Consider the following 23,391-nt stretch of genomic DNA (forward strand, 5'->3'; position numbering starts at 1 on the left):
ACCACTGATTGGTTACTGAATTGTGACGCTATGACGAATCTGCCAACTTTGTGAGGTAGTGATCAAGCTGTCAGCGGCAAACTGGATTCACTTCACAACGAGGACCAGTTCTGTGCAGTGGGCAGGTAGTCTTGGGTGATGCTTAACCTTTCAGCAGAGAAGCAGGAGCCCCTGGGGAGAATGTCTTTAATGCCGAGCATCGTCTCCAGAGAATGTCATCTCTAATTGCTTCAGAGAGCCATCTCTCCTTTCCTTCCTCCCTCCCTCCTTTATCCCTCCAATTTTCAACCACCTATGAGTTGTTCTGGGTTTTGCCAAAGGAAAGCCTCTTTCATGCCCATGTTTGAAATCCACTTAATTTTATTTCCAGGTGCAGTTTGATGGGATAGCATTTGAACAGCCAGCCACTAATGACTAACCGAGGTACACAATGTTCCTCCATGGCACTGACTGCACTTCTACACATTACTGTGTTACTGCAGATTGAAATGAGAAACTCAGAAGCCCAACACAATGGAACTTGACTCATCATGCCGTCAACGTCCTTTCGTCCACTCAAAGCGAGTGAGCAATAATCAAAAACTCTTTTGTGAACGTAGTAAAAGTGCAATGGGTCTTTACGTCATGCGGAAACAGTAATTAAGTCACTCCAATCTTCCACGCAGAGCTGCGTTTTCAATCATGACCACATTGAGTCTAATCATACCTGATGTTTGACAACTAATTAAAATCTATAGAATGGGATCCTCTATGAACTCCTAGTTTTATATAGAAATATATTAAAATATAATTACAACACCCCCATACTTCTCTGTAAATCCATACAGCAAACAATGAAACAAAGGAAATAAAATTGCCCTGCGGTATCAAAACATTTATTTTATTAATGTATATATATATATATATATATATATATATATATGTCTTTCATTATTGTTATTACTGTTATTAAAATTTTAGGCCAACTTCCCACAGTCATTTAATAAATAGTCCCCAGTATTTTTCGATTCACAAGGAGGGGTGGTAGGAGTCATATTAGCTGTATAAACCATTGTCCCGTCAATTGAACTTCCCCTCTAAATGCAGAGTGCGACCAGCAAGTGAATCTCTGTGCTATACGCCCCACCCACTCTTTGTTCTGTCAAAACGTCTATTTCTCTGCTCTGGTTTTCCTGCCCATGTATTTTAATGAATTGCAATGCAAAGATATGATGGCTTATAGTTATACTGTATATGGGTGTGTTTCCACAGTTGCCATGGGGTCTTGAGAAATATCTCGATCATTATAGCGAAGGAGCTCATTTTATGAAATACTAGTAAGATGGCACATTTTGAATGATAATACTGTTTTTAACTGGAAACATTAAATATTTTGTGTAAATAGAGCACACATATTGTACTTTGTCTCCTGTATATTGATTTAATCCTCAAAGTAGTGAACAAGTAATTGAAATTCCTTGTTTGAGACATACAGTACTTACCATCCGCTACATCCTTTCTATGATGTAGAGTATATACAATAGTAAGCTGATACTTGTAGGCCTTTACTCGTCACCTAAGAGGAAATCAAAGATCCTTCTGTCCCCGGCTTCGAACCAGGAAACGGGCTGAAAATGTCACTAGGAAGGTAAAATGTCTTAAAATGTACCCTAAATATTTGTGAACAATATGAATAACCCCACAACATAATCAATACAACAATTGTAAAAAATAATTACAGATTTGTCACTTTGCTCTGACTATGAGAACTTTATGTGGTTTGGATATATAGTGACTTGGATTATAGCCCAAAAGTCAACCCTAGTACTCAATTAGGCCCTAAGCCCATATATGGCAGTTGTTTAGCTCTTCTATATGGTCATAGGGCTCGTAGCAGTGTGATGAGAACCAGATGTTAGAAGCATATGTAGGCAGTAGCCTAAACTGTGTTTCTTTGTCATATACTATGAGGCGTACACCCTAGAGTGTACTCCATCTGTGTATCACCTACAAGCTTGTAATAAACTATTTAGAGGTGAAGTATTGGTTTCCTAGAGTTCTTGTGTTTGAGAAAATAGAATGAAGCTGACTCAACCCTCAAACCTGAAAAGTGGACAAGAAATATCTTCAACAAGGTGTAAAATAGAATCACTAACTACATTATATGCTCCCCATTAAAGTTCTGAGGTGAAAAATAAATTGTGGATGTTATAATGGAGTATCATTTTGTTAAATGATCCAGACATGGATACATTGCAGATGTTCTGGACCTGTTCAGACCGTCATTTCTGTATGAGGTGTGCCCTACAAACGTCTCAGCATGAATTCTTGCCCACACCCGGCAGTTTTCTAAGCCCTTACTCCTCCCTCCCCTTTCTTCTCTGGTGAAAAGAGGGAGGAGAGAGGAGGCTAGAAGAAGATGGAGGACACAAGGATAGTGAATGTGCATGGCAATGCATTTGTATTAAATCCACATTTTGAGCCAACTTTGTAATGTGCATGCCATTAAACAAATTACTGTTACAGGGTGGAATTTAAAATACATTTAAGTGGTGACTAAAACTTTGCTAACCAATACATTTGATTGCTAAAACAAAGTAGCACACGTTTATTAAGCTTGAGGGTAATATTGTGTTTTGAGAAAGAAACAAAGCTCAATGAGTGTGTGGCAGAAACTCTTTTGCGAAAGGGGAATACATGGGTACCCTTGATGAAAGATGTCTTTTTGGGAGAGAAGTTAACTAGTCTACCAATAAGTCAAATCTCTTTAATAATAATCAATAATTGTTTCTGGGTCTTGGATGAAGGGAGTGAAGCTGTCCACCAGAGTGAAAATGTCCAACGTGGTGTATGGAAAATTAAGTGTACAAGCGTGATTACTTACCACCATTATTTACTGTAGGTAGATATACAACTCTCAGCATTAACAAATAACTTGTATTAAGAAATTCCGTATATATAACTCAAGTAAGACTACTTTCTCTAGGTCAGAGAGAAATGGAATAAACTCTTTGTTAAATCCTAAACGACACATTTTAAAAAGTCTCCAAATGATTCTCCCAACGTTTGGAAGTGGTTGATATTGTGAATGTAAACAACTTCAGATGAAGCTATCTAAAGTTGGTAGCTAAATACTATCTATTATTATCGAGCAATATTTGAATATTCCATGAATATTGCACTTTTTAGTTTGTGCTTTCTCAAATAATTGTTCTGAAAGCTCCATGTATACCAGTCCAATGTTCATCTGCTGTTTCACTGGGGACATTTAACAGTGAAACAGACATCCAAAAGTGGAATTCCCATCACATCCTTTCTTCCATTAACTCCAAATACTGGAGTAATCATAAAGCCTAAATAGACCTCAGACGCAAAGACATAATGGTCTGGCATCCCATTAAGACATGGCTACTTCATGGCTTTTGTCTAGACCAGCACAGAGCCCAAATAGCTTCTCTCCAATGCTCTTTGTATGCCCCTTCCATTTATTTGAATGTGTTGACAGCTTGAGCTGTGCTGACAATTTGAACAAGAATGAAAGCCAACGGTCAAACATTCTATAACTATGTTGTGCTGAATGCGTACACATTTTGGACTATTTCTGTCCATAATGTACTGTGCTCAGGATTTGCCGTCTCAATTTAATCTTCTGACAAAGAGCATACTAATAAATATGCGTTACAGGTAGTGCAGGATTCCGTAGCAAGCCTGTTTCCACATAGCAGCCCCATAAATGCATTTCTTCCAGGTAACACAGTTGGTGGAATGCCACATTTTGGAATTGTGTCAATAAAGAGAACCAACTGGCATTGTGCATGTGGCAGCATTTCAGTTGGGCTGAGGCAAGGCATATATCTATCAGAAACAATAATGTTAAAACCAGTCTTCAAGGCACAAAAGAAAAGTTCAAGTTATCCTTGAAATTGTTGACCTCTTGCTTTCTTGCTGTGGCAACCTTGTGGTTAGTTTAGACTCATATTATAACTCACACAATCACAATCTGGTCGCGATGGATTTCTTTGTCACAGCAACAGCAGCCAAGTTCCATGTTTTTTTAATAAGCTGTACATTGGTTCTCTGGTGTTCAGGTGACATGAATTGTATAACTATCAGCTTGGAAGTTGGAAGTCAACCACAGAAACAACAACACAAGGCAACAACCCATCTGTGGTGAGTAAGAAGGTTTTGTCTAGATGTTAGCAGGATTACTCCACATCCCACCAGTCATGAACCAGACATGAACATACATCCAACAAGTAGTCAAAGAAAATGTATTTCAATTATTCCTACATCCATTTTGTAGTACTGATTTAATACCAAATTTGTCATATTACAAATTCATAGGACAAACAGATCTGGTCAAAGAATAGAGTGCATTCCTTTTTTCTGGCATTTTATGCTTCCTTGGACAGAAAAGGTAGTAAAAGACAGAGTGAGTTTTTACTGAAGGAAAAGGTCAGACTCAAACACAGCCTGCAATATTTAATCTGCATCGGAGGAACAGGCTGAGACCTCTGGATATCCCTAGGCCACAAGTTCATTCTAAATAGCAAACAGTTGGCCATGCAATAAAGCATCTGGTTCAACTTTTCTAAACCAGAAAATGAACCAGGCAAGCCTAGCAGTTTTTTTTGCTACTGGCTGTTGTAGCCTTACTTTTCTCTACTAACTTACTACTTGGAATAGTCATAAGAATTGAGCATTTGCCAGTGAGACTGAAGATGAGCTGTGCACTGCTTAAGCTATTTCATTTCATGGCACAAAAACATTAATTTTTTTATCATTCATGAATGACATTGATACAATAACTATCCATATAGGTGATGATAACCAACTTTCACGTCAAGTGAAAAGACGAGAGAATCGTGGAAACCCCTACTCTTTTACTGCCCAAGGCGTTTTGATAAAGCCTAGGGTGATCACATTCTCAAACCCCCAAACCGAGAGCCTTGTGTAACAGCACGTTAATGCACGTGCACATGTATGCGCTTATGCACGCATGTTGGTCTTCACGCATGCTTGTGGTTGGTGGAGCTTTGAACTTTGATGGGAACTGTTGCTTTGCTATGCCGTTCTACACAGTTGTTTGTATTATTATTAGCCTCTTATCATTTTTATTGTGGTGAAAACTGGAACAATTATGTAGTGAATGTTGGAAAACCGGGACATTTTTGTGTTTTATAGATATTTGTCGGCACCCGGGAAACTCAGCTTAAGAACGGGACAATCCTGGGCAACCCCTGGTCACCCTATATATTACCCCAAAAAGCATGCACGATGAGAACTTCGAAAACCCACCAGAAATAGTCGCAATACAGTACAACCATAAACAGTTCTATTTTAGGCTTACTAAAACATAGATTTGTACGTGGGACCTATTGCTCGCTGGGCTGCTTCTCTAAACAGTACGCTGTTTAACAAGGGGTAGTCATCCAGTCAGACAGTCAGTCACTCACTCAGTAAGAGACATTCACTTCTTGGCTGGCTCCGCTAACACGCACAGTGTAGCTCATCAATACGATTTTTACATTATATGTGGCCATGCTTTTTCTATCCTCTGCAGATACTCAGACATGATTAAAATGATGGTTACACTACGTCCATGGGCAGATTAGTACAGCGAGAGTGACTGCCAACAAAATTCACCATGACAGGAAAAGATCTGAAATGCAATTTAATAACATGAAATGGACAGATAATATAAAATCTACCCATTATGGCCATGGCAGCCAAATCAAAACCGATAAACCACAAATTTCATTTAAAAGTTGTACAATATATGGATTTTGATTGCATGCTAAGTGTTAGTTATTCAAATACAACTTTTTCTGCTGTAGGTCTTCAAATTATTTTATCATAGAAAAGGCACTGTTCAAAGATTTTAATTTGAGAAAAGCACAGAAAAGAACGATTGTCAAAGGTCAACCCAGTTTTAAGACTGCTCAAAACATTTGTAGCTATTGTAGATTGAGCCTTAAAACATGAGAAATGAGGTTCTATCATGGCTGCTCCACATGGCGCTGCGTGCTCTCTCCCTCTCCGGCGCTCCACCTCGCCGTTGTACTAACCGCCAGCTGGAGCAGATGGCAGCAGCGCACCCAACACACCCTGACACCAGTTTTCAGTTAGCCATTTAGGTTCCTGTTTTTCACCCGCATCTCACAGGTTATTGTGTCTGTTTGTTTGAGACTGTGTGGTGCCATGAGCTCATTCTTCGTGTATCAGTGTTGTTACTTTTGTTTTTGCCTCTCCTTTACACACTCGGTCCCCTGGCACCTCACAGAATAACCCGTCACCATAGAGGCACAGTTTTGGGAGGATTTTCAAAAAGTTTGTTTGTTTGCAGTTCGTTTTCCCTGCACTGCCTAGTTCTAGATGAGTCAGTGGGCACAGGGAGTGGGCACAGGGAGTGGGCACAGGGAGTGGGCACAGGGAGTGGGCACAGGGAGTGGGCACAGGGAGTGGGCACAGGGAGTGGGCACAGGGAGTGGGCACAGGGATGGGGCTGGAGCCTCGGGTTGTGCGCCGGAGCTAGAGGATAGACTCTACGCCATGGAGGGACAGATCGTCGGATTGGTAACCTTTTTCGGCGAGATGATGTTGCACATGGCAGTACGGTTGGGAGGGGAGAGCCCTGTTGAGCCAGCCGGCGTTGCTGCAACTCGTCGTTGTCGACCATGTGGAGTCTAGCCACACCCAGGTAAGAGAACCCTGGAGAGCCTTGCCTGAGAAATATGATGGAAATCCGGAGGGTTGTCGTGGTTTCCTTTTCCAATGTGAATTGTATTTTGCGGATGAACGTTATACAGATTACGAAAGGGTGACCACGATAATCACCCTTTTAACTAGGCGCGCCCTCGAATGGGTAACAGTGGGTCTGGGGAATTGAGGTCGTTTCCCGGTTTCATCGCTCAGTTCCAAGCCATGTTTGAGCTGTTTATGCGCCTTATCCTGCCTTAGGCAGGGAATGAGCACGGCCTCGGAGTAAGCCCTGTCATTCCAGATGGTGGCGGCGTCCAATGGCTGGAATGAGCCAGCTCTGTGGGCCGCTTCTCAACAGGGGACTGCAAACTGAGTTCCAGATGTAGCTGGCGTGTGTTAGCGATTCCATGCCACTGGATGTCTACATCTCCCGGGCTATTGCCATCGACGGGCAGCTCCAGGACCTTGACCGTTTGGCACGCCACGCCCATCTCCCTTCCTCTCGGGTAGAGCTGGAACCTGAGCCTATGGCATTGGGTATTACAAGGCTCATCGCAGAGCAGAGAGAAGAACGGAGTCAGCAGGGTTCTGCCTGTTCTGCGGTGAGAAGGGGCACTTCCATAAGGGGTTTGCCTCGGCCCTGGCGCAGGATCGTGGTGTTTTCTGGTGGCTTTCCCTCTACATCCACAGCCCTGATTGACTCTGGAGCTACGGGGAGCTTCATCGACCGTTCCCTAGTCTCGGTCTGCAGTTGAGCCATTTGAGGTCATCGATGCCCATCCAGGCTCTAGATGGCCGTCCCGTGAGGTCCGGTTCTATTACCTACATGACCCGCCCGCTCACTCTCACCATCAATGGCAGCCATCGAGAGAGAATGGAACAGATGGTGTTGACATCATCCATACAACCCATCATTCTGGGTCTTCTGTGGCTCCAGAGACACAACCCCAACATCACCTGGAGCAAGTGGATGATCCTGGGATGGTTCCCGAAGACCTGCCAAATCATCACATGTGGAGCTACGCTCTCCCAGCCAAAATCCCGCCGGAGTACACAGACTTAAGGTGGCCGAAAATGAGGCCATGGAGACGTAAATCAAGGAAATGCTGGAGCAGGGACACATCCACCACTCCACCTACCCTGCTTCAGCAAGCTTATTTTTCGTCAAGAAGAAGGACGGGGGGCTTTGGTCCTGTATTGACTACCGAGGGCTGAGCAACATCATGATCAAGTACAGGTACCCGATGACCCTTTTCCCATTGCCATCGAGCAGCTGAGGGGGGCGTGCTTCTTCATTAAATCTCCAGAGTGCCTCAAACCTGGTGCGGATCTGAGAGGGAGACGAGTGGAAGACAGCCTTCAGCACGGCGTTGGGCCACTATGAGCATTTAGTCATGCCATATGGGCTGGCCAACGTCCCTGCTCTGTTCCAGTCTTTCCGCAACGAGGTGTTCCAGGATATGTTGGGGAAGTATGTGGTAGTTTACATCAACGACATCCAAAGTGTACTCCCTGACATACCCAGTGCATGTGACCCACGTCCATGCCGTCCTAAAACGTCTACTCGACCACCAGCTGTATGTGAAAGACAACTAGAGCTCATTCCACCAGCCACAGTCTCATTCCTGGGGTACCACATCGCTCCGGAGGTCGTCCAGATAGAGGAGCTGAAGGTTGAGGCGGTGAGGTCATGGCCAGTCCCACAGTTCAAGGAACTACAGGCCTCCATCTTTTACAGCCGGTTCATCAGGGGATTCAGCACCATTGCCACCCCACTCACGTCGCTGCCGAAAGGCCAAACACAGCGCCTCCACTGGACCCCGGAGGCAGATAAGGCCTTCCTCAACCTGAAGGTCAGATTCACCACCACTCCCCTGCTACGCCATCCAGACCCACTCAAACCCTTCACGGTCAAGGACGCGTCTGAGGTCAGGGTGGGGGCGGTCCTCACCCAGCAGCATTGGACTCCTCCCAGTCTCCACCCTCTGTGCGTACTTTTCCAGAAAACTGACTGCTGCGGAGAGGAACTACGACGTGGGTGACCGTGAGTTACTGGCAGTGAAGTTGGCACTGAAGGAATGGAGTCACCGGTTTGATGGCGCCCAGGAGCCATTCACAGTCCTTACAGACCACCGGAACCTAGAACACGTGGGGGCTGCCCGGCACCTCAACTCCCGCCAGGCCAGATGGACCCTATTCTTCAAGCGTTTCCAGTTCACCCTAGCGTACTGACCGGGTACGAAGAACGTCAGGGCTAACGCACTCTCCCGCCCTCCTGCATTCTGGGTCCCGTCTCCTGGGACACTGACACCCAATCAGGAGACAGGACACCGCACCACCATTGTGCCCCCCGGACAAGACCTATGTGCCCCGAGAGTGCGGCACACTAAATCAGCGACCGGACACCCAGGCATTACCCGGACACTGGAGGCGCTCTGGGAGATGTACTGGTGGCCTGGCATGGGAAGGACTGTGCGGCACTACCTCCTCTCCTGCACAGTGTGCTGTTATGGACATTTTGAACTAAGGTACATTTGAGAAATGTCTGTCTTTCTATTGCCTGGTAGGTAAATCTTTACTTTGATTGTGACACACGTCTGTAAAATATTAGAGCAGGTACTTTGACCATCTGTTCTCCTGCCTAGACCAAGAAGGGTGCCAGTCCTTTGTTACTTAGGAATGTGGTCCTTGGGGGGAAGTAAGGTCAGTTGGCCCCTTTAGGTAAACACAACAGTAAACATTATGGCAGGAAGGATAAGGTGGTGGGACAGCCCGCCCTTTGGGTAAAACCAGCAGCATCTTACCACACCCCTTTTCCCACTATAAGTACTGATGACTGTTCATGTATTAAGTTAGAGAATTCTCGGATGATTATGTTTGTAAGCATTTGACGCGTCTCTCTATTTGCAAATAAACAGTTAATTGTGCCAAGGGAATTTTGTCTCTGTCCTTACTCCTTTAAAAGTTCTGATAGATGAAATTGCCATCACAGTGCACACAGTCAATGGCGCTGGGAACAGCTCCAGTGGTCAAGCTCCACCCCTTATCAGTACCTCAGCCTCCCTGGTCCCACCTCTCCATGGACTTTGTGATGGACATGCCATGGTCCGAGGGGAACAATACCATCGCTGTGGTGGTGGACCGGTTTTCGAAAGATGGTCTGCTTCATTCCACAGCCCAGCGCAGCTGTCAATAATCGGGACAACCAAAACTGCAGTGCAGAGATGCCTAGAGGCACCTCTGCAGTCAGGCCCTGACTGTGGCCCCCGGGCACATAGAGAGGCCTAGAGGCATCCCAGCCAGGACTTGACAGTGACATCTCAATAATTTTAGCTACTGATGTCTATTAAAAGGTCACATGTTTCAGAATGATGTGGCTTTTAGGTCTTTGAAAAAAAAAATACATGTTGAATCCGCACAAATTAGATTTAGCAGTGAAAGCCGTAGTCCTCTGATATTAAACGTGAGGAGTTTAGAAGCTTGGCTACTACATCAAAATTGTATTCCATATGTGTATGGGCCAGGAAAGAAAAAATGCTCAGATATACAATACTCAGATCTCCCTGGCTGGCCTTTAAACAACGACTGATTTACAGTGAATTACAGTCTTTGGTCTGCAAATATTGCATAATGTCAAAGACAAAATTAAATTTGACACACAAATCACTGGGAGAGGAATTTACCTTTCAGCAGGACAACCAACAACAGAAGGCCACATCCTACACTGCAGATGTTTACAAAGTATATAGTGATTTTTTGTGTGTATTTCACTTTAGAATCTATTGCAATACTTCCTGCGGTGCCCATTTTTTTTATAATTCTTAATAGAATTTCGGAATGACCCATAGATAATCTTTTACACAATCCAGGGTTGCAACGCTTTAGAGACATACCAAAAATACTAGCAGATGAAATCACTGCCAAAGTTGTTGATCACATGTAGACTTTGTGGGGTAGACTATATAAGTGTTAATTTTCACTGATAATTATCAAAAAGCCCCCGGGGCTCAAACCCGAACACAAAGACCCTGTCAGTGATTCACTCATTTCAAGTAGAGTGAAAAGCCTAGGATGACATGAATGACATTAAGGTTACAGAGGTTTGACATTGGAGTGTTTCTGAACTCTCACCCTTTATGAATTCAACACCTGATCATATAATTAATCAGTATAGTAACAGTACAATCATCAATGTATCAGGATATAAGCACAACTGTATAATCAAATTATGTATGGGTAGTGCCAAAATAATTAAGTAACAATGAATATAAAGGGCCCTAATGGCTCTATTATTTTTATACAAGTTTCTTGGCCTGCGCCACCAATATTTAACAAGGAACGGATCTTGGAAGGTTGTGAAACAATGGTGGCGGATGGGGAGAAAGATCCGCCCAGGAATTAGCATAACGGGATGGCCAGAAAGGTTATGCAAGATAACACTGTATAAATGTGTGTCCGGAGTTAGCAAGACAGTTGTTCCTGCAGGTCAACTCAGCTTTTATGATTGCTCATTAAAAGTCTAATTTGAATCCACAAACTCCTGAGTTATTGCATCCTTTTGAGTTGTTGCATCCTTTTTGGCAAGAAGATATATTTTTCCACTACATATTCTTGGAGGCACTGCTGAGACTGGGCATGGGGATGCAGATGTGACGGCTGCCAGAGGCGCTGAGGGTCGGGTTACACAAACAACGTGTGGCCACGCTCAGAGGTAAGCATGTTCTTGCTCTAAATTGATTAGTTTGTGATTTGACCTTCCAGGCCGGGCAGACACACCACGTAAGACCTCTCCAAATTTAACAAACTATGTTTTATGAAAGAATTGAGTTTTTTAATTCAATGTAACGTGTATGTCTACTAACACCCTTTAAATAAATGTGTAAATGAGTCAGGGAGTTGCAACTAAGAGAGGTTTGTCGAATACCGCCTTGGGTTTGGTCACCTAGAAGGGTCTGCCTTCGACAGGAAGTCCCCCAATTCGCCTTGATAGAAGGAAGGCCACAAGGGACAGGGATTGCAGGGCGCCGTGGATACCAACCCAGCATAGTAGAGAGGGCTGCTGAGGGTCTGGATGCGGTTTGGGAGTGTTAGACAGTTCTGTATTGATGACGGCCACCTGCAAACCAGGGGAGTGACGGGGTCAACAGACTGTGATTCGAGTGTGTGAGAGCATGAAATAAAGGATTGAGGAGTTGGTCTGCTGATGAATGCAGAGTGAGTGTGGACAGTTGTTGTTGGAAAATTACTCACGGCTGTGAGGAGTGTGTGAGTTGAGGGCTGCAAGGAGCCCTGAAGTATATGATTAGCGAATGTGTGAGGAACGAGTGGTTTGGCTGTTGGGAATGGGTTAAATGGGAAACATTTTGCGAACAACACTCTTTGAGAAGAAGGATAGACTGCGATTATACAGGAATATAGTTTCACAGAAGTATAAAAGAAGTGGCAGCAACATTACAGTCACTACATTTTCTTTAGCTATACTAAGAGAACGTAATTCGGCGTATATCTACAGCAAATTAGTTACAAAGGTATAAGACGGCCTGGACAACAAAAGTGGAGGTTGTTTGTTTGAGGTAGGAGAAATCAGAATCTGGTCCAGTTATCCGAGTTTGGATACACATATAACTAGACAGCTAGAACAGCCGTTGAAGATAATTTGGTTTACTGATCCATATGGTCACAAGAACACTGAAGTATTGCCAGAAAAACTAAGACTTTGTCTGCCAATTATTACAAACACATATCCCTTGAGAAATAACATTACTGCTACCCCTATCTCAGTCACAATATTTAAAAAAGAAGAGGCAATTTGTCGTGATCCACTGGAGATATATTGGTTAGGTTACAGTCTGCACATACGATAGACAAACAGGTCACGTGGATTGAAGTAGCAGGCAGGAGAATTTGGTCCAGTAATCCAGAACTAGATACACCCATAATTAGACGAAGGCAGAGACCAGGAGAGAAAGTGTGGTTTTAACTGACTTGGGGAAAATACATGATCAGACTATACACATATAGAAAGGTGTTGGAAAGGAGGAAGTTCCAAGATAGATGGGTTCAAAGAACGTATCACACTTGGAGAGAAGATGTTTTGGTTACTCTGTTTGTGACAAGAATATATAAGGAAGAGGTGTATTTACAACCGTATGAGGACACAGTCGAAGTACTAGCAAGGAAAGTGGTCACGGGTTTGCAAGATCAAGAGGTGATTTGGTTGTCGTGGCGGGGTAGTGTGGTTCAGTCACCCAAACCTAGATTAACCCCTTACTAGGCAGATGCAAAGACCAAGAGAGTGTATATGGAGAAGACTGATGAAGAGAGTGTAATTCTGAGTTTGTGTATTGTTATAAATGAAATTTCAGTTGATAATTGTTGTTTGTGTTTGACTGGTCATAGTTTAAGAGAAAACTGTAGGCAAGTGATGGGGCTGTCAAGTTTGATTAAAAACACTTAGACAGATAAGGGGGCTCTAGGCCCTAGAAGAGAGAATGTGCCAAGTTAAGTGGCAGACGTCCCAGGAAAAGAACTAGCCAAGAGAGGGGAGTCCCGGGAAGAAGGGAGTTTGGCAGAGCAGAGAACCGTATCTAACATTCCAATCCAGAACATATAGGTAAAAAGCAAAATGGCGGTGACACCAGTTGAGATTTTAATGAAGAGGTTTCCCTTGTGTGGAGAAGAGATTAAGGCCATTTCTGAGGCCATAGAGAAAAGGACCAGGAAAATGGCAACGAAGTGTCCGAAAGAAGGGACATTTGATGTTTCATTATGCAAAGAGATGGATACTATCATAAAAAATTATAAGAGTAATGACTTCACAGAAAAAAGGAAGCAGAAGTGAGATAAGGAGAGAGAGGTGATTAAACTGTTCCTAGAAGAAGGAAAAGGTCAGTTGGCTAGTATAGCCAGAGCCAGGAGTATGCTAAAGAAAGACGAGGAGAAGATAGAGGAAAAGGTAAAATGGGCTGACAACTCCGCACCCTATAAAGGAATACAGTGTCCCATGGTGACAGGGACGGTGAGAGTTGGCAAGAACAGAGAAGAAAAACCTACACTAGATGTGAACTGCTATAAGGGGTTTATTGAGTTGTTGAGACCTAAAGGGCAAGGAAAAGGGGAACAGAGGCCAGCAGGAAAGGAGGTGGGAGACGCAGATTGGTTTCAGCAGAGCAAAGAACAGCAATTGAGGGGAAAAGTTGGGAAATTGCAGCAACAAATGGATGAGAAGAGTTACCGTTATGAGAAAGTGCTTAGACAGCTTAGTGGGGAGCTACAGGAGATGCGTGAGCAGCGGTATGAAGAAAGGCAAAAGACGACAGAATGGGCAAAGAAGCAACTGTTAAGGGTAGATAAAGAAATAGAGACAAAAGAAGAAGGGGCAAAAGGAGTAGAAGTAGCTTCAAAAGGATATTCATTGCGAAGTCAAACACAGGCACAGGCACAGGCTTTAGAGGATGAATCATCCGCAGAGATGCACCCAATTCTGATAAAAGGGGGTAACCCATAGTATCTGCCTTGGGCCACACAGGACGTAGAGGGGCTGATTGCTAAATTACCCAACCTTCATAATGGTGCTGGGAAATGGATAATGATGTTGGAAGAACAGACCATGGGGAAACTGCTGGTGGTGGGGGACCTGATGGCTTTGTCGGCCAGAGTGGTGGGGACGACCAAAATGGAGGCGGTGCTGAGAGATGGCGGTCTGGCACAAATGATAGGGACAGTCGTGGGAGATGGACAGTCCTTTGACCCCTTCCGACAGCAGCTGTGGAGGACATTATAAGGGAAGAGTACCCAGCTATGATAGACTCTGATTTTTTGAAAGGAACACCACTGGGGGAGGCAGAAAACCCAGCTGTATATCTACAGAAGCAGCTGAAGCGGTGGAGGCTGGAGACTGAGAAAGACCCAGAGACTGATGGTCTAGTGTTCTTCATGTTCAGTATCACTTCATCCTTTTCTCCGCCATCACATCCACCGTCATTGGCAATTTACCGTCAATGAAATCAACCATCAAACTACAGTATGACCATATAAAAGATAAACACGTTCACATACACTATAAAGAGATAAATACTATTACACTCGGGAAATACAAATGTAATATAAATACCTCGCTGGCTGCATATAACCAAGAGGGAATGAGTTCACTTGCAAAAACCTGTTTCAAAAAACAAAATAATCTTCTTTACAAAACATGAGTAACTCTTGTCATCACACACGGAGAATAACTCCATGTGTGTTTCTCCTATTGCACCTTAAAAAGTGTCTGTGTGCAACGCAAAATGTACTTTAGTTTCTAATTAACATCGACACTCAGTTTTCATGAATGATTAAATAAATGTAATCGCAGGCCCCACGGTCACCCACCACACCAGTAGTGAATGTGTTTACCCAGCCCCCAAGGCAGGGGACGAGGAAATGGGCGAATAAATCAGTTTAGAGGGCCGAGAGGCCCAGTGGGTGTGTGCTGGGGATGTAACTAGGTAGGGCACAACAGTCGCTGTCGCAGAAACCCATGGCCTGATAGAACTGGGCCGAAACAAGGCCTGAATAATTGGTATAGAGCATGGCAGCAGCCACAGTCTCAACCCCCTCAGGGTTCTGTGAACCCATGGGTGGGACCAAATCAGAGGTATTGAGGGTCCAGAGAATCCTGAAGGGGAGGGTCAGTTTACAGCAATAACGGTACAAACTGATAAGGAACCAATGCTGCAAGTAAACAATAGAGGCACACCAATGATGGTAGATACTGGAGCTACTTACACTTGTGTAAGTCCAAATTATGCCTCATACCTCCCTATTTCAGGAAAATATGCTAGACAGTAGGATTCTTGGGACAAACGCAGCTGATACCCATGACTGCTCCAGTACATCTAACCACGAGCGGACGCTCAGCTAAACTTCCCATTTTGGTTTCAGCACATACCCCAATGAACTTATTGGGAAGAGACGCATTGTGTCAATTGGGACTACAGATTCAATGCTCACCGGATGGAATAATAATAGAGGAAACAGGGATCAAAATGCAGATGATGATGCAACAGGCATCTTTAGAAAATGTCTACTGGATAGGAGACATAGAGGAGGGAGTCAGAAAGGTCACTTCCAAATGGGGCAAGTACATAGAGGCACAGCCGGAGGCTAGAAGGCCCTCAATGGATTACCATTGTACATTAAGATATGACCCATAACAAGACATATTTCTGGAACAGTTGTGGCTGATGAACATAAATGTGAAACCAGCTCCGATTATGTCACAGTATTTTGTGATAGGGAAACAAGGGACAGCAATGGAAATAAGTGATACACAAGGATCGGGATTGATAGCTAAATGGTTTGTACCTGGGTCAGATCCGCAAGTCACTCTATTGGTAAATAAAGGTTTCAAAGCTAAAGATCTGGGTCCAATGATGAAACAAGCAAAGCAGGAACAGTGGGAGAAAACAGATAACACTCTCATCCTTTGCTCTCCTGAAAAAGATTTAATCAAGATTCTCTGTTTTGCAGAAATGATTGGAGAACCACAGGAAGTGGAAATCACTACAGGCCATTAATGCAAGTAGGGGAAACTATTGATAAGCAAGGGATGTTGAGGAAAGAGATGGAACAGGTGATTTTGGAGCAGGTATGGTCACAACATGACACAGACGTTAGATCTGTTAAATCGGCAAATACAGTATACATCCAGGTAAAACCCGAATCTAAGCCTGTGTGGAAAAGATTATTATATGAAGCCAGAAGCAGAAGCAGGCATTAAGCAAACCATCAAGGGCCTGGTGGAAACCAATGTGTTGGAAGAGACAGTTAACTGTAATACCCCACTGTTCCCCATCCAAAAAGCAGATAAGAAGAAGTGGAGGCTGGTCCACAATTTACAACTGATGAATGAGATTGTGCAGGATTGTCAGGCAGAGGTTCCAAACCCACACACACTGCTGACAAACATCCTAAATGATGCCAAGTACTTTACAGTGATAGATTTGTGCATCGCCTTCTTCAGTATCCCCTTAGCAGCAGAGTGTAGACACCTGTTGGCCTTCACTTATGGTGGGAATTAATATAGATACCTACCTCAGGAAGTGCCTACCTCAGGGTTTCAAACACTCCTCACACATTTTCAACCAGGTGTTGAAGGCAGATTTGGAGGAACTTGTCTTAGAGGGAACATTGATCCAGTATGTAGACGACTTGTTGATATGTGCTCCTACATTGGAGCAAAGCCATGCAGACTCCATAAAAATACTGTAGAAATTGGCTGAGGGAGGACACAAGGTGTACAAGAAAACAGTTACAGTATTGCCAAACAGAGGTGGAATATTTGGGTAGGACTGTGTCAACAACTATAAGCCCGGCTCAACTAGATGAGGTGAGCAAGGTCCCGCTACCTCAGACGGTGGGGCAAATTATTACCTTTCTAGGGATGACAGGGTTCAGTTCAGACTGAAAAAAAGACTATGCAATGAAGGTGGCATCCCTATGGGAACTGATGAAAAATGCTGGACAACAACAGTTAAGCGCCCAGTTGAATTGGAACAGAGATGCTTTGACAGCTTTTGAGACAATAAAACAGGATATGCAGTCTGCATCTGCGCTGGGAATACCAGACAAAACCATTTTTGTTGTACATTGCTAATAGAAACCGGGCATATGTGATAGCAGTTCTGATGCAGGACACCTGTAGTGGCAGTAAGAAACAACCCATTGCATGCTATAGCACAAAATTTGATTCAGTGGCACAGGGATACCCACCCTGCTATCAGGGTTTGGCATTAGTCCAATATGTATATGATTAGGCTTCAACTATCACCATTGGATACCCAGTGATCATCCACACCAATCACAAGGTGGCAGAGATGATAGAGCAAGAGACGTTTGTTTTGATGAACGCAAGTTTGTTAGACTATTTGCCTCTGCTAACATATCCAGACATAATTATCAAACAGTTAACCCAGCAGAAAGAGTTCCCCTTGGTTATGAGGGAGAACCTCATGATTGTGTAGCAGCGTCCTTGAAATGTACTAGGCTGAGGCCTGACCTCTCAACCCCAATTTTGGGGGACGAAGAAGAGTTATTTGTAGATGGATCCTGTTACAAGGACTATGAGGGAAATCATGCAGGATTCGCGGTGGTCAGAAGAAACAGTAAGGGCCAGTTTCAGACCATAGTTAGTCAGGCATGTTTACAGCTGTGTTCCGCCCAATTAGCAGAACTAAAAGCCTTGGCAGCTGCCAGTAAGGAAGGACGAGATAAGGTGGTGAATATCTACACTGATTCAACCTATGCACATGATGTCTGTCATTTATTTGGAGCTGTGTGGAAACAAAGAGGTTTTAGGAAAACAGACGGAACGTCCATCCTGCATCATGATCATATTCAGGGCTTAATCTCTCCTGCTTCCTTTAAAACTAGCTATCATTAAGAGTCAGGCACACAAGTAAGGAAATGACTATATCAGTCAAGGGAACAACGGAGCAGACGAGGCAGAAAAATTTGCATCGAAGTGTCATAGTGCAATAATTGCACCAGCCATTTTGGTTGAGGCAGCCCCCGGAATGGATGATGTTATAAGGATGCAGGAGAGGGACAGTGTCTATGAGCGCAATGTATGGTTTAAGCGAGAAGCAACTAGAGATGATGCAGGCATTTGGAGAGCTCATACAGGACACCTAGTGGCGCCAGCTGCTCTGTTACGAATCCTGATCACGAATGTGCATGGTTTTGACCATTGTGCACAAGACGAAGTTATGAGGAAGATTAAGGAACAGGGTTTTTGGTCACCATACATGCAGGCGACAGTAGATGCAGCCCTGGTGGAATGTGAAGTATGTGCACAAAACGTTAATGTTAGAAAAGGAATAACAACACCGTTGGGCCACATCCCAACTCCAGAAGGGCCATTTAGGCATTTGGTGAAAGACTATGTGGATATGCTAAGTGGTATATGCTTGTGGTCATTGAGAGAACCTTGAAACAGGTGGTTCAGCAGCTCAGAATAAAGCAGAGGTTGGGATGTGTTTACCATCCTCAGTTCCAAGGGATGGTAGAAAGAGTAAATGGAACACTGAAAGCTAAGATCACTGATAGGCTACCGAATGCAGGCTAACAGAATAACCTTTTGAGGAAACAGCTCCTTCAGCAACAATAAGAGAAAGAAGTACAGTAGAAATTATAGGGGAAACATGGGGGCAATTGTGGTATAGAGACATAAACAGTAAGGAATTGGACACTTACATGCCGTGGGACCAAGGGAGAGAAACAAAGCGCAGAAGAAGAGCTGTGAGCACAAAGGAAATACTTAAGGTTAGGGAAGAAAACTAAGTATGAGGTGCAAAGGTCCATTAGGGTAAACATGTGTAGCTTGGCCAATGATGCTCAGTATGGTCAGGCAGTTTGGTCTGGGGCTAAATGCCTAGTTAGGGGTCATGGAGATAAAGGGAAAGTGGAGAATAGTGGTTGAACATGATAAGGGTAAAAAAGGGCTATTCCTTGAGCTAGTTATCACTGACTTTTTGAGCGGAAGTAGGAAACAACGGATAGAGTTATGGCATGATGATATGGGTTCAGGAAGTGTACAGACATCAATCATGCTGACCCAGCGAATCTTGACTCCTGGGTCCGCAACAAGAGGGGCGCAGAACGCTGTCCCAAAAACAGAGCAAACACTAACACAAGCACCCGCTACAGTACAACCTCTTATGTTGGTGCCCATGGAAGAGGATGAGGTTCCAGCATCTGCACAGGTATTGATCCCCACAGCCATGGAAGAGACAGAACCATATCCAGTTTCAACCATGGAATCGACCGAAAAGGTAGAAAGGGACCATATGGAAGCAGCTGAAAAATATTACTGGTATAGATGGGCTCAATATACAGCTAACCAACACAAGGTAGATAATTGTTTAGTGTGTTCAAGAGCAGGACATGGATGTATGGTAGTGGTGCCAATTGAGAAAGGTTGGGAAGAATGTTTAGATGAAAAATGTAGGTAATGGCATGCAGGAGTCGACGGTGATAGGTACCATGATCCGGGCTTTGTAACGTGTTTGGTTTGGCTGGGAAGCACACGGATCCAAGCAGAAATGAAGAGGTATAACTTCTCTATTATATCAGACTGTGAGGCATTGACGTTAGATTACTTTAGGAAAGGCAGAGGTCACTCTCCCAGCACCAGGTTTGAGGATATTGGGTAGACATGAATGTTTTCAGGCAAAAGGAACCGTTGATGTTGGACATTTTCCAAAGTGTAAAATGACAATTGTCCTGGACCAGGGTGAGATATCAATGGCACAAGCTGGTGGTGGCTTTACTCTGTTCCAGAGGGTAGGAACACTGAGGAGATATATTTTGGATGTGTGGAGGAAGGCAACGATGCTGGGTGTTACCGGGCAGTTGGTCAGGGACATGTGCTAGAGTCAGGGTGGCCCAAGATGTGACCATAATACCTCATATCCCGGTACAAACAAATGATATATAGCCACCCGAGGGGGAACCAGTGAGGTCACGGGTTAAGAGGTCTTACATACTAGATCCGCAGGTTATTATCGATGCAATAGGTCAGCCAAGAGGGATCCCCAATGAGTTCAAGGCAAGGAGTGAAATTAGTGCAGGCTTCGAATCTATAGCACCATGGATAGCACCAGCCAAGAATACAGAATGGATCAATTACATAAATCAGTAGCGATTTATCAACTATACAGCTTTGACAGGTCTGGGTGAACAGCTGCAAGCTACAAGTAAGATGACATGGCAGAATAGGCAGGCACTAGACTGGATTTTGGCAGAAAAGGGTGGAGTTTGTGTGATGTTTGGAGAACAGTGTTGTAATTTTATTCTGAATAACACTGGCCCAGATGGTTCCTTTACTCAAGCTATGAACAAACTCAAGCAGCCGAGGAAGGAGGTGAAGGATAATGCAGGCTCGAATGCTCACACTTGGGATTGGCTGAAGATGTCACTAGGACAATGGCGTTGTGGTTGTAGCCCCAATCATGGACGGTGACATATGTAATGGCTCAATGACAGATGGGAGTGTGATTAACCAGGGCTATGAGGAGATGGAGCTTCAAGACTGACTAGGCCCGAAACATTACCCCTGCCCCTACAGACAAACCTGGTGTTGAAACTGTAGTAGAGGGTATCGTAAGAAGATCAACGGATGAGTATTGGCGGATGGACATTATCAGTACACAGAACCTTATGATTGTGCATTATGTCTGCTCTTTATGTGCTTATCATTGCTCTTTATGTGCTGAAAAAGATAGTGCTCCAATATAAAGAAGGTTAAAGGCATCTAGGTGACTGGTAGCCAACTTAGTACGAGGATATTAGTGGTTGGAGATGATGGCTTTATTACAGGTTTTCTTACTCTTATATACTCTATATGTTCCTGATTAAAAGTGATTGATGTGCTGATTATTTTTTTGGCATAATCATTTGAGACAACATAATTGCAAGGCTCTGAGAAAAAGTTGCACATGCTTAAACTCATGTTTAATTGATTGATCAACGGGGTTGGGAGGTCTTTTACTTCCTCCCAGACAAAAGGGAGTGAGAGGTTTGGCTTCCTAACCCTTTGGGATGGTGGTTGACAGAGGGGTTGTTGTTAGCGGATGGAGCTGATTTCAGCTCTTTTTGCCGGGACTAAGTTCCCCTCCTCACTCCCCATTCCCAGGGCCTAAATTATGGGGCTTGGGGAAGCCCCAAAGTGGGGAATATACAGAGGTTTGACATAGGAGTTATATAGAGGTTTGTTTCTGAACTCTCACCTTTTATGAATGTATCATTATAATCAACACCTGAGCATATATTTAATCAGTATAGTAACAGTATAACCATCAATGTATCAGGATATAAGCACAACTGTATAATCAAATGATGTATGGGTATTAGGCACAATAATCAAGTAACAATAAATATAAAGGGCCCTAATGGCTCTATTATTTTTATACAAGTTTTTTGGCCTGCGCCACCAATATTTAACAGGGAACGGATCTTGGAAGGTTGCAAAACAATGGTGGCGGATGTGGAGCAAGATCCGCCCAGGAATTAGCATAAGGGGATGGCCAGAAAGGTTATGCAAGATAACACTGTATAAATGTGTGTCCGGAGTTAGTAAGACAGTTGTTCCTGCAGGTCAACTCAGCTTTTATGATTGCTCATTAAAAGTCTAATTTGAATCCACAAACTCCTGAGTTATTGCATCTTTATGAGTTGTTGCATCCTTTTTGGCAAGAAGATAAATTTTTCCACGACAAGGGCAAACTGGTTTAACATCCATATGGGTGAACATGCTGTCACAACCTTTGGTGTAGATGACACTTAACCATAGGACCTGCTGAACACAAAAATGTTTCCACAATCTTATCTCCATGTCAACTGTGCAAAAAGCTAAATGTGTTTGTTTGGGTTTGCCTTCTATCCTCATGTGTACATGTTGAATTATAACCACCTCTGCTCAGCCCTGCAGAATAGTAAATTATGTGTCTCTACCTCAGCAACTGGGTGTTTGTTATTAAAGTCCCTCTCAAAAGTATTCACCCCCTTGGACTTTTTCACATTTTATTGTGCTCTGAGACTATGTACACTATGGATCAGGTTTTCTTCCAGGACCTCTCAGTAATTTGTACATCTTCTGTATTTATCATTCCATCAATCCTGACCAGCCTCCCAATCCCTGTCGCTGAGAAGTATCCCCATAGCATGATGCTGCTACCACCATGCTAAATAGTAGGCATGATTTTAATAGGATGAAGTGCAGGGTTAGGCTTGTGCCAAACAAAAAGATTCATCATATTATAGAATCTTCTTTCAATCAATCAATCAATCACATTTATTTATGAAGCCCTTTTTACATCAGCAGTTGTCACAAAGTGCTTTTACAGAAACACCCGGCCTTAAACCCCAAGGATCAAACAACAGTAGTGCTGAATATCAGTGGCTAGGAAAAACTCCCTAAGAAGGCCGAAATTTAGGAAGAAACCTAGAAAGGACCCAGGCTCAGAGGGGTGACCAGTCCTCTTCTGGCTGTGCCGGGTGAGATATTAAGAGTCCAATTGGAATAATTCATATCAACAACCATTTATAGTGGAGAAGGAGAACTTGGGGAAGGACAACTGACCCAATCCCCCAGCACAATAGTTTAGCAGCGTAAGAGCTTGGGACGGAGACCGGGGGTTCCGGCGACACTGTGGCCCTACCTGGGGGCCAAGCTACACCAAATCATAAACCGTGCTGTAGAGATGAGTTTTTAGTAGACACTTGAACGTTTGCACTGAGTTTGCATCTCTAACCTTAATTGGCAGATAATTCCACAGTAGTGGAGCTCTATGAGAGAAGGACCTGCCTCCGGCTGTTTGTTTTGAAATTCTAGGTACAATTAAAAGGCCTACATCTTGCGATCGTAGGTTTCGTGTTGGTATGTGTAGCATTTCATCAAGGTAAGTAGGAGCAAGTCCATCTATTGATTTATAGGTTAAGAGTAAAACCTTAAAATCAGCCCTAACCCTAACAGGCAGCCAGTGTAAGGACGCTAGTACTGGAGTAATGTGTTCAAATTCTTTGGTTCTAGTTACGATTCTAGCAGCCGTGTGCAGCACTAATTGAAGTTTATTTATTGATTTGTCAGGGTAACCGGAAAGACGAGCATTGCAGTAATCTAGTCTAGAAGTGACGAAAGCATGGACTAGTGTTTCTGCATCAGTTTTTGAT

The sequence above is a fragment of the Esox lucius genome, chromosome 4, assembly GCF_011004845.1.
Source record: "Esox lucius isolate fEsoLuc1 chromosome 4, fEsoLuc1.pri, whole genome shotgun sequence".
Taxonomy (NCBI): Eukaryota; Metazoa; Chordata; class Actinopteri; order Esociformes; family Esocidae; genus Esox; species Esox lucius.